Raw genomic sequence first — 13,315 nt, forward strand, 5'->3', positions numbered from 1 at the left:
TACACTCATTTAATTGAAACTCTGCATTTTGCTCAAAATCGGCTCGGGACCGAGAGGCTTACTTGTGAAAATGGCCTTGGGACTCAAAAGGTTAATGGTTAGCAAGCACATGAATATATTTTTTCACAGTCTTGCTGTGTGAATGAATGATCTGTACTTCTGACTTCCAGTGTTTTGGAAGCTAAAGTAATCTTTTAGTAAAGAACGTCTTATGTCACATGCCAGACATGCTTGTTAACACAAAACACACAAAGAGCATGATAAAATACACTTAAAGAGTTTATTGAAGCTTTCGATTCCATCTTGGAATCATCATCAGAGCTGGTCAAGAGATGGGAAAGGAGACGCAAAGGTGCTACTCGCTGTGTCTTTAATCGTGCTGTTTGTTTGTTTTGTCTTGTTTTTAACAAGTGATCTTTTAGTACTTAATCACCATTTATATTTCTGAAGCATCTCTCAAAAAAATCGATATTTTGTTGGTCAGTTACTTTGTAACTGCATGAATTGAATTTTTAAATGTGTTGTGCTGAAAAACTTATATTGTTACAAGTAAGGACTGACATTTTGTGAGCATAAGTTGCATTTCACACTGCTTATATAATGCATTATTTGCAGTTCAAGCATAATATTTTTATTTCACATTTTGAATTATTTATGTATTAGATATTTTTAAACGTAACTATTATACATGAACTTACTAACAAATGCAGTGTTTTTCACAATGATTGTGTTGTTGAATGTGCCTGAAGCTAGAGACTCCCTTCTCCAAATTCTTTTGTGAAATTCAGAAATGCATGGTTTATAATGCAGCTGCAAATGTAAATATATTGGCAAAAGTAATGTTGCAACATTTTTGATACATTAGGAAAATAGTAAAGTGACCAAGTTTTACAGACCATGTAATAGAAATAAAACATTGCCCCTTCACTTGACAAACTTCAATTCATAGCAAGTGTTAATAATAAATTGGAAAGAAATGTAAAAGAATTTAAAATTATAAATGCAAGAAGTAACTGGAAGTGACGACCATCTTCTTAACCTTGCTTCTCTCCATGAAGGAGCTATATTCAGTATTTATGCGGGTGAAGTATTTTTTAACCATGTTAAGTTGATAAGTAGGGGAAAGTACTGTGCTGGTGCTATGAAGAGTGAGATTATTGTATAGTTATGCATTCCTGTTGCATTGTGGATAAATGTGTACATTGTTCAAGTTTTGTTGTAGTAGAATGTAATAAATATTTTTGATACAAAACTGGTGTTGGTGTGTTAAGGGTCCCCCAGTTCTTTCCGCTTCTTTATGTGACTCTCAGAGCATCTTGAGGATAATCGAGGTATCGCTCAAATAGTGTAGTGGTTAATGCCATCACTTTTTAACCAAGGGATCCCACATTACATCTCTAGCAGACACACATTGCACAGTGGTTCAAATCATACTTTAAACTAGGTCCAGTGCCAGTGGAAATTTCCACTCAATTATTTTTGACAGCAATTTTAGAAACTACACGCTGGAAAAATGACCCATGCAAGTTCTCATGTTTCTGCATTCGGTTTAAGGCAAAATCGCAACTTCCAAAGTTGCAAGGCTAGCTTTACGCTCGTAACACGATCCGCCATGTTGATACGTCATGTATGTGTAGCTGGGTTTGTCGTCTGCTCTTCGAGCGTTCAGTTAACGCGTAGCCTACGGAGGCCGTGTGCAGCAGTTGAACGATCTGTACAGATTAAAATAATGGAAGAAGGAGCAGCAGTGGAAGGGAAATTATGCTTTGTTATCATTCTTCTATTATTCTGCCTGCTGCCCACGTGCAAGATAAATGTATGGTTCTCCAGTCATGCGAAAAATATTGCTTCTGAAATTGGTTGCTGACCAAATTTTCAAAAATAAATTTTAAACTTGTCTTTATCGAAATTTAATCTGTACTTTCTTTTCCAAAATGCAATTTCTGTTTGTGTTTCATAGTCATTGTAAAGTGTGATAAAATATTTTTGTGTAGATGAGTTTTTAATGTCTGCGTTGTGTTCATTTGTAAATGAACGGTTTACTGATGGCCTCGTCTCGATTTCGAAGGCCAATTCTCGTTCTCGTCTCAAGTCTAAAAAAAAGTATAGGGTCACGGTTCAAACTTTCCGAGTGCATAGAAGTTATTAAGACAACTTTTGTTAATGACGTTTTTTGTTTGACGTCTCGTTTCGACACTACTAGATCTTGAAAACTGGATATTATCCTGATTATATATGCAAACTGAACATCCTATTCAGAATTGCAATGAATAAACTGGCATTGTAGTAATTATTAATTATAAACAAAATTGCTTGATTTATCTGAGGATGTTGCCTAGTAAAGTATAAGAAATTCGGTTTACATGCTTTTTTTTCCAATATCGTAACAAAGTCTCGAACGAGATCGAGAATGTCGGGCAAAGTATCAGTCTCTCCTCTATTTTCCAGAGGTGTATCTCGTAGGGTCTGTCTTCCTTCTTGTCTCGATTATTACAAACCCATCTTGGGCTCTTCTTGATTTTCACAAGCCTATCTTGGGTTCTTCTCGGTACCCACCATATTAACAAACAAATGTTCATGATTTGACACTACTTGGGCAGACTGTATCTCTTTGTGAATGTTTTTTCATTGTTAGGTGGCGGTGCTTGCTCGATCCTTAGATCCTTCTATGGTTAACATCAATGTCCCTCATGCACGAGACAAGATGGGACAGATCAAAATCTTGACTCTTCTCGTCGACCCAGATTTCGAACACTGCTTATCGTAATTCATCTTCATTGTCACAATTATCCAAAAGTGACGCAAGAGAAGAGAATACTAAATTAACTATGTTACAATTACAGAAAAGCAACGTAAAAGTAGGATAAATACATAATTTTGCAAAATATATAGTAACTGAAGAAAACTGTCTTTTACTGCAGGAAATTAAAAACTCAGTTTTCTTTTTTTTTATTAAAAATGATGTGTAAACCAGTGTGTTCTAATCGTATTGTTATTTTAAAATTTGTGAACAAAATATTGTGAAGAAAATAATTGTAACTCCAGGAGAGCATTCTTGTAAGAATTATAAATTCTTCCCAGTCAGAACCAATGTATTGGCAATGAGCAAGACAGTTAGTGTTCAGCTATTGACTGTTGGCGTCAGTATTGCTTTGTCATTTTAAAACTTTCCACCGAGTGGCTGAATTATAATAAATGCTGCTATTGTTCGAACATAATGCATCTGCAAGAAATGGACCATTCGTTTTTGTACTGGAATTTTAAGATACTTGTGTTTTAATGACTTCTTGTTGTCGCTTCCATGGCCGACGCTAATTCATGTCAGTGTACGTCAGAGGCCTTTTTCACTTCAGTGATGTAGGAGGTGAATTTCAACGATGTTTGAAGGCGTATTTCTCAAGAACCAAAACAAATATCGCCACGATATTTTGCACACCTCATTTTTGTGTCATAATCCGTAAAATGAATGGATTTAAGACTTTTTTTTTATGTCCATTAGCCTATCTATGCATAAAGTGGACTTAAGGCAAGTTTTTTTAAATAATTGATCTGGATATATGATAAAGATAAACAAATTGCCAGGATGAAGTACGTGGTCTGTTAGGAAAGTAATGAGACTGATTTTCTGTAAATGATGGATTTTATTATTTTTACAAATCAAGGTTATCCCCTTCAAAATAGTTCCCTTGGGCAGCTACACAGTGATGGAGGTGTTGTTTCCATTGTTTGTAGCAGTGCTGGAAGGCTTCTGCCGGAATACCTTTTAGCTCGTCGGTTACGCTCTTCTGGATATTATCCAAAGTATCAAAATTGCGACCTTTCAAGTGATTTTTGAGCAAGGGGAATAAAAAAAGTCACAGGGACTGAGATCCGGCGAATAAGGAGGCTGAGGAACCACAGGAATGCTTTTTTTTTTGCCAAAATAACATTGATGGAGACTGCCGTGTGACATGCTGCATTGTCGTGGTGCAGCATCCAAGTGCGTGTAATGCCTGGTTGCACACGTGCAACCCTTTTCCTGAGTCTTGCAAGGACTTCATTCGGTACACATGTTCAAATTTAACTCAGTACTGATCATTCTCACCATCAATCAACGATCTGACCTCACCCTTTCCACATTGTCATCCGTTTTTGAGGTTGAAGGTCTTCCCGCACGAGGTTCGTCTTCCACTTGTTCTCGGCCTTCTAAAAAGGACTTGTGCCATCTGAACACTTGTGCCCTAGATAGTGTATGTTCTCCATAAGCCCTTTGTAACTTCTAATAAGTCCCAGTAGCGGATTCGCCAAGCTTAACACAAAATTTGATGGCACAACGTTGTTCAAACTTTTGCCAGTCCATTTTCGTAACGCACCTCACAAACACAACTTCACATCAGACACTCTCTACAATCGTGTAGCAACTGTAGCAAGTTGAAACTTTGTACTGAGTCAATGGCAAGCATTCACCTACCTGCCATGTGAAGGTGGTGGCAGCAGCATTGCCGGTTCGTGCACAGTGTTGCCAGTCTCATTACTTTCCTAACAGACCACGTATGCAAAACACAGTAAATGACATGTGAAGACATCAGTGAAATAGTTGCGCATAATTTGCACCTTATTACAATTTAATGTTACAAAATTTTATATTTTAAAAATATTTTTGTGATTCTTAAAATATTAATTACTAATTCATCTGAAACTTGATGTTACGCACCCTCGAGGAATCATAATAGAAACTTGGAATTTGACATCTCTTACACACCCTTAGCATAGTTTCTAGCCTAACGGTTTTTCATCGATATGACTTGTTTTAGACCCACATTATACTCAAATTAGCTAGTTGGAACATTTCCTACAGTTTAAAGTGAGATCTGCCTCCACCGAGATCAAACCTGGGATGTCTTGATTACTCTGTGTGTTTAGCAGTGTTCAAAATTACTGGTCACAAATTGCAAAATGCAACTAGAAGACTTAACAATGTCCCTATACATTTTTTCAAATTGCCTCTTTTGCAACTGTTCCTAAAGTAGTTCACTAATTTTTTTACTCTTTAAAAAATAGTATAGGTTGTATTGAAGATTCGTTGTGTGCATTTCTGAATAAAAAAGTTTAGCATATTTGGGAGTGGTTCGGTTATGTTTTTGTGTCTGAAAAACATCTTTGGAAACGTACAATTGTTACTATTTTGGGAAACAGAAAGTTCCAGCAGTGTCTTACCTCTGCCAAGTATAAATTTCTCTGTCGCATATTCTTTGTCTTAAAAGAGTGGCAGAGTGGTTAGCACATTGCACTTTGACACCAGGGGTCCCGGGTTTGAATCTCGGCCTGAGCATGGGTGTTTGTGAAGTGTCCATTTATCAATTTCATAATATCTATCTTGGCGATTACCAAAAGTGGCAGAAAAGCGAAGTAAAATAAACCGAATCAAGCAATCAATATTTTTTTGCCCAAGGCATTGCTGTTTTGCTCACAGTCAACACTTTTGTATCTTTATCCTTTGAAATATGAAGCAAAGTAAGGTAAAAAATGTCAAATGGCTGGAATATATAACTTCTAAGAAGGATAATATTGTTGTTGCAAATTTTCTCTCATCATCAATTTGGATAATATCTGCTAAAATTTTATATCTAAGGCAGTTTTTTTTATATATAAATTGCATACAAATGTCCATAATTACATTCCAGCAAAGATTTAGTCGTGGCTCACCAGGAATTTTTGTGGAGATTTGGATTCGTCCCCACATTTTCCTTCACTAGAGGCAAGTGCAAAATTTGTTTCACAAGTTTTATTTTTGCCAGCTTAAATGGCCAGCTTCTGAAATCGAAATTCTGACCTAAAAATAGTACCACACTGTTTGTCTCTTCCATACCTTTCTTTTGATATATTACACGAGTATATTTGGATGACTGAGATTTGAGCTTTTGGGTCAACAATACAACCTTGAAATAACCTTTATGGTCAACATTTTTAGTGGCATCCACCCTAGTATTTCTGTCTGACCTATGACCGATTGATAGAGGCATGCATATTTCGTTTTTGACGAAAACATGAAATGTGAAATAACACATTGTAATGTTAATTTTTCATGTTTCTGAAAGGTGTGAGGTGCATTTTTCTACCCTGTTTTGTCACGAAATGATGTGAAATGAACTCCAAAATGTGAAATACTCTTAAACACGAAATTTACCGTTTATATACTTACGTGACAATTTCTCAAGTTTGAAGTATTCTGCGAGTTATGCAATTCACGGAAAATTGATTAATTCTGCTGTAAATATTTGAGAAGTAAAAATGAACCCCTTTATACAGGATTAAACTTAATATTCTGGTAATGATTTAATGTGCTATTAGAAGGGATATGTTTATTTTGTGTAATAGTAGGGCAGTATTTAAACCAAATTTTGGATTATATTCACATTTTCAAACCCAAAATGTAATTTTATATACCGCTTTTTCACCGCTATAACAGCAAAATTTCATTTTATTTATTGTTTTTGAACCCGAAATGGACTGTTTTTATACCGAAATTGTGCTTTTTTATTTACCAAAAATATGTGCCTCTACTAATTGATTTAGCATTTGTGTATGTTCTGTGTATGTATGTTCTGAATCAACATATCTGGTCAGGTGGTGTGAATTATTGACAATAATAAAACGTCTGTGCAATTTTGTAATGTATTCCAAATTCATAGAAGTCAAACTTTATTCAGCTCTCCTGAGAAGTCAGTGCAGATGGACATACAACAAAATAGTATTCAGCCGGCTACATGCTCTCGTGAAATATTGGTTGCACAGAACAAAGCATGTAAAGTTTCAGGTGTTTACACACATCACTGCTAGCATCGGAAGAGAAAGCAATTTCCATTTTGTCAGTCTCCAAAAACTACATATGACAAAGTAACTTGTACAGGTTCACCCCACTCCTTGTCTTTCCTCAATGAATCTTACTCCCCCACGTGGGTCTTGTCCTTTGCTTCACCCTTTAATTAGGGTATGGAGATTTTATCGTCAGAGAAAGTGTAATTTTAGTTCTTATGTAGGAATCTATAACTTTATTAGTTTTAAAAATTGAGTGAGTTTTTAACAGGCAGTTTTGTTTTAGTTATCCACATATTGTGTGACAGGCAAAACTAGCCAATGTGCTGATGTGCTCATAATATAAAAAAATAATCAATGAATTAACTCCTGAAATATTCTTAAGGAAAGAGAGTGAGAGAAAGAGAGAGTTCGAGTTAGTTAGTTTTGTAGAAAGAAAATATTTATATAAAAAAAACAACAACAACTTCACAACCACTCTCAAAGAAATGCAATAAGCAGTTCTTCACATCTTCTAAACCATGTGACTGCTGTTCAGGAGGGTGATCTGTGGTGGGAGATTCCTCCAACCAGCATCTAATTCCTTAGGGGCAAGGAGTGAAGTGCTTATCACGTTACCTTTGCTGTGGCCAAGAATGAAAGTGTGTGGTGCCCTACTTCTACATCGCTATGTTCATCCATGACATGGTGTAATGCATGGGGTAGAGCTTTTAATCAATGCTTCTTTCTGCTGCCTTCAATGATAACCATCCACAGGCTGTTTCGAAGTGACATTGTGGAAAGATGAGTCTGTTTTTCTATCCCTGGGACCTCAAGAAGCATCAACCAATGCTCATTATTGCTCACCAAAGGAAGGGGTGATACAAGTGATGTCATCCTCCAAATTTTCTCCCAGCCTGTTTTGTTGTTCATTTTACACACACTCATTGTAAAAAAAAATATATACAATATGCATTCAATATGCAATTATATAAGCTTTTCAATTTTTTTCCCCTGTATTATGATCGTGCTATCCTTAAAATGGACTAGAATTGATTATTAATATTGAGTTTTAAATTAAACTTACCAAGTGTCCTCCTGCCAATTTTAATGATGATAATATATTATGGAAGATTTCTTTGATGCTACAAAATATAATTACATTTTTATGACTTTCTTTACAAAGCCCAGAAGACAAAAAGAGATGTTCAATATTATAATATCAGAAAAATAAAAATAATATATATTATTATTTAAAAGTAATTCATTTTGATACATGTAATAATCTAGAATTGCCCATTTATATATTTTAAATTTACATCTTCCAAATAAATGAAAAAAAAGACCATTCATCCTAGATTACACAACACTCAAATGATTTTTCTCTTTTCCATAACAGCTTCTATATTTATTTATTACTTATTTTAGCAATGATAATAATAATAATGAATCAATTTACATGATGTTTAAAAATTTCATACTTGAGAATAAATAACTTTTTACTTATTGATGTGACAATTTCTTTTATGTCAAGTGTTTTTATATTTTAAAGAAAGAATTCAAAAAATCTACTTGCCATCACATAACTCATGGACACATACTCATTCACAGTCCTTTTATAGAATTAAGTACAAATATATATATATATACAATACAAAAGAGGAGATGTGATGAACTTATTGAAAATACACATTATCAATGTTCTTCTTGAAGGTTCGCATAACCACTTTTTGTACATGTAAAATAATCTACCACAGTTATTTTTAGTGGTTTTTTATTTGATTTTATCTGTGACGTTTCGTTGTGGTTTGCCAGAACTTTTTCAAGCTACACAACCTCACATGGCTAGTCTCTCTACATGAAACGTCTCAGATAAAATCAAATAAAAACCACTAAAAATAACTGTGGTAGATTATTTTGCATGAAAATACACATAAAAGTAGTCATGAACTATTCAAATATTAAATTTATAGTATTTGAAATTTTACATTTTTTATTACGGAAAACAAAAGGACACATAGAAAAACAAACCATCCTTATGGTTATGATGTAGACTTAAATATGCATAACTTTTAATTGGAAGATGTTTATCATGCTTCTCGCATATGTATCATTGCTTTGCATTCAATATTAGCAGGTTTACATGCAGCCAGCATCCAGCTTGTCCTGAAAGTACAATAAAGTATAAATTGTTTGTTAAAAAATGTTTACTTTATAGCAACTGTTATTATATAGTGCAGAAATGGAATGAAGAAAATGGAAATATTCCAAACAACTGTAGAATATACAGACACTATGAATCAATGCCTTATTTATTTAGTCTCAAGTTCCTCCAAAATGTCCTTGGATTATAAAAATATTATGGTCATCACTTATATTGGCCAGCACCTTAGGCAGGATTGTGGTTTGTCCCCCAAACTGCATCTCACCAACATTTTATGTGTGTCCTCCGATATTTTCTTATACCATGGTTTGAGATATTTACATCGTACAAATTTTGAAATGAGGAAACAAATAAATACTCATTAAAAATAATATATGTTATATTTAAAGACTTGTACTTTGCATTTCTGATTAAGAAAAAATAGCATATGTAAGAATATTTCAGTTATGTCTTAGTGTCTGAAGAATATCTTTAAAACATACTATTGCTACTATTTTGGAAAACAGAAAATTCCAGCAGTTTGCTACCAGAATATACCTCTGCCAAGTGTAAATTTCTCCATCACATATTCTGACAAAAAAAAATGAAAGCATATGAATGCATCAATATATATATATATATATATATATATATATATATATATATATATATATATATATAACACACACACACACACACACACACACACGTGTATATATATCTGGAAAGTTTTAATCTTCACAAAAGATATTAAAATTAATCTGACATTTCGACAGTAGGATCAAAAATTGACTTTTGATGCGTTCATATGCTTTCATTTTATATATATATATAAAACTAGGTGACTTCAATATGTTTTGTTTTTTAAATGAATTAACTTTGTAATTAGACATTTTACAAAACCAGGGCACACCAATCACACATTTGTATTCATAAAAGTAAAAGGCAGAATTTTCACAATAATTTACAGGCTATATCTAGTTATACTGTATTAGGTCACTAAAATTATCAGTAATCTTACCTCTCTTTCAATTGATGATGAAGTTATCTTGGGATATCAGCCAGGTGATTTCTGGATAGGCTTCCAAGAGAACTTCATCATCATTCGGCGCTAGGAAAGCTTCAAGAATTAATACTCTCTTTCAATTGTTTTTCCTCTTTTCTATTCTCTGCCTTTTTTTGCCTTACTGAAAATTCTGTCCACTGTTTTGAGTAGATCAATAGGTGTTTTGAAACACCCACTGTTTTCAGTTGAATAACTTTCATGCTAATGTTTTCTACTGTTTTTAGTAGCCCAACTGTGTCTACTGTTTTCAGTAGCTGAACTGTATTGCTAATGTTTTCAGTAATAATTCTAGAACTAACATATTTTATTGTGTTCAGTAAACTGCTATACACTTATTGGGGGGAAGCAAGAAATTGAAACCATACAGTGATAGAAGTAAGTTTATGTAACAGATGCTTAATTAATATATATGACCAATACGATTAACTAACTGATTAATATGATATGAACCATTATTCAACATTTCTGTCTTGATTGGTCAATGTTACTCACTGGGTCTACAAATATTACAATATTTTCTATTGATTCTATCAATATTATCAAAATTACATAAAAGAAATAATGTCTCAAAACAAATTTTAATGAAAGTAACTATACGAGTTATTTCAGGACTGCTTATATAGAAAAAAGGGTTGATATTTTTTTACGCGGGGTTGGCAACACTGATGAAGTTGAGCATGCGCATGAGCATGCCCTAGTATTCTGTGCTTGCAACAGAGATAGAATCGTCAACGTGAGGTTGCGTACGTGCGAGTAGCAGTAAGGTGAAATGGCTGCCGTAATACAAAATCCTGCCAAATGTGAAGTGAGATCTGTCGTACGATTTCTGAAGGCCAAAGGACAATGCAGCTACAATCCATAATGGCCTCCGAGATTCGACAAAGGAAGGTTCAGTCGGAGGATGAAATCAGGGAGTAGGGTGGCTATTCCTGTTCCTTGAAATCACCCTTTCGTTATTTGTGACCGATTACTTTGGGTCACGTAAAATAACGCACACGTAGGACGAAAGGGTGATTTCAAGGAACAGGAATAGTGCGTAGGAAGAGTGTTGGATTACAGTGAGCGGGTTTTGCATAGTGGCGCAATAGAAGCTGTCGCTAGGTGGGTAAGAGCTTGAATGCTATTGGTTAACATTGCATGGTGTGATTATGCAAAGACTAATCACAGCCTTAGAGTTGCAATGGGGTGAGTGATGCAAAATGAACGAGAACAGTGCGGTTGGTAACAGAAAAGGAGTAACATCAACTTTCTCGGTGCGGAAAGATTTCCTCGGTTAGGAGTAGTGCCTTCGGACGTCGCGTTGCGAGTTTCCCGCGATTGTTCAAACTTTATCCGTTCGTCGCGAAAATACTTGTATAATCCCACATCACATTCTCTGGCATTAAGAACAGCATAAGAAGAAAAGTTGATACCACTGTTTATAGTGTAAATTGTAGTGAATATTGGAATTTAAGGTTATTTTCAAATACAAGGTAAAAATTAGGTATTAATGGTTTATTTCCGAGCACAAAAAATAAAATAACTTGTTTTCTGGCCTGCCTCAACCTTCTCTAATCTCTTTGGCAATCCACTGTTGCCAGGCCGAGTTCTGAAATGTCTCGGAAAAAGTACTGAATTTTTAAGAAAGTGATAGCATAATTTACTCAAATAATAATCTACTATACTGTACTAACAAGTTTATTATAATAACGATGATTTGAGTGAAAAACTTAGTTGCCAGTTACAGTACGTTGGCGACGCAGTGTAAATAAAATCATATGATGTATAGTCATGAATACTTCTGGGGGTTGTTGAAACCCAAAGTGTCCGTGACTGTACAATAATACTAGAACTTACATTACATGTATTATTCTAATGTAAAATAGCAATAACATATATAATAAAACATTCAAATCATAGGCGTACTGAAGGGCAGGGGGGAGGGAAGTTGTGAATCATAACTCCTCGTTTGGACTTAATATAACAAATATATATTTTTTAAAAATCCTCCATTGTCCTTACCCATAATACCATTCAAAATGCTTTCTCAACAACTAAACCCCCCCGCCTTTAAAATCTTTCTGGGAGCGTCTATCCATGTTTGTAAAGTAGTAAGTATTGTTGTGCTTAATTAACTGTCATTTTGTGCATTTTTTGTCGTATTGAAATTAATTAAAACGCAATCCAAGAATCATAACTGTGTTCACTTATTACAATCTAAAAGTAATTATATTGCTATCTAACCTTTGTAATTCCTTTAATATGTATATATAAGGAGATTTAATTTGTGAAATATCTGCGTAGTCCAGATACATTTTTATACAATACAATGTAGTTGTGCTGTCTAGTATGTTTGTTTTGTCTTGCGTAGTAGTTGTGCTGTCTAATTTGTTTGTGTTTGTCTTGTGTAGTAGCTGTGGTGTGTAGTTTGTTTATGTTTATATTGTGTAGTAGTTGTGGTATGTTTGTGTTTATATTGTGTTATAGTTGTGATGTGTTTGTGTGTGTCTTGTGTAGTAGTTGTGCTGTCTAATGTGTTTGTGTTCGTCTTGTGTAGTAATTGTGCTGTCTAATGTGTTTGTCTTGTGTAGTAGTTCCTCAATTCATATTGGGGGTTAGGCGTAGAGCTGACAACTCTGCACTGTAAAAAGACATGTCAAGAAACAGCAATATAAGGCCATGGATGTTCCCAAGGTAAAATATTCCGGAGGTAAAATAGTCCCCCGTTCGGATCTCTGGCTGGGGACTACTTTGGGAGGTCCCTGGACTAAGGATAAGATCTACGTCAGGAATAAGGATATTAAATTAGGCACCTGGAATGTTCTGAGCATTTACCGGCTTGGGGCATTTCAGTGTACAGTTAATGAGATAGTGAAGTATAAATTAGATGTAGTAGCTGTCCAGGAAGTTAGGTGGCCAGGAGAAGGGAATTGTAAAACTAAAAATTATACTTTTTTCTATGGTGGTACTGAAAATCATAATTTTGGAACAGGCTTTTTCATAAATAATAGAATTATCTCGGCTCTTAAAACAGTAGAATTTATTAATGATAGGATATCATATGCAGTTTTACAGGGTAGGTGGTGTAAAATTATTTTAATAAACATACATGCACCAACGGAAGATAAAGATGATAATACTAAAGATGATTTTTATACAGAGTTAGAACAGGTCTTTGATAAATTTTCTCAGTATGATATGAAAATTCTGTTAGGTGACTGTAATGCACAGATTGGCAAAGAAGAGACATTTAAACCCACGATTGGTAAAGAAAGTCTTCATGAATTAAGTAATGACAATGGTATAAGATTGATTACTTTTGCAACCTCAAAGAATTTAATTGTGAAAAGTAC

The 13,315-nt window shown here is 34.4% G+C and overlaps 1 protein-coding gene across 2 annotated transcripts in view; it reads right to left on the reverse strand.

Moving 5' to 3' along the window:
* Positions 1-8,167: 8,167 nt before the first annotated feature.
* LOC146005391 (uncharacterized) overlaps positions 8,168-13,315 on the reverse strand; it is a 39,994-nt gene continuing 34,846 nt past the window's right edge. For both annotated transcript variants that reach the window (XM_083144623.1, XM_083144622.1), the window contains one exon: positions 8,168-8,940. The gene's annotated coding sequence lies outside the window, so the exon portion shown is untranslated. The remainder of the gene's footprint in view (positions 8,941-13,315) is intronic.

This window comes from Lepisma saccharinum, chromosome 23 (genome assembly GCF_977018435.1).
Source record: "Lepisma saccharinum chromosome 23, izLepSacc3.1, whole genome shotgun sequence".
NCBI classification, from domain to species: Eukaryota; Metazoa; Arthropoda; class Insecta; order Zygentoma; family Lepismatidae; genus Lepisma; species Lepisma saccharinum.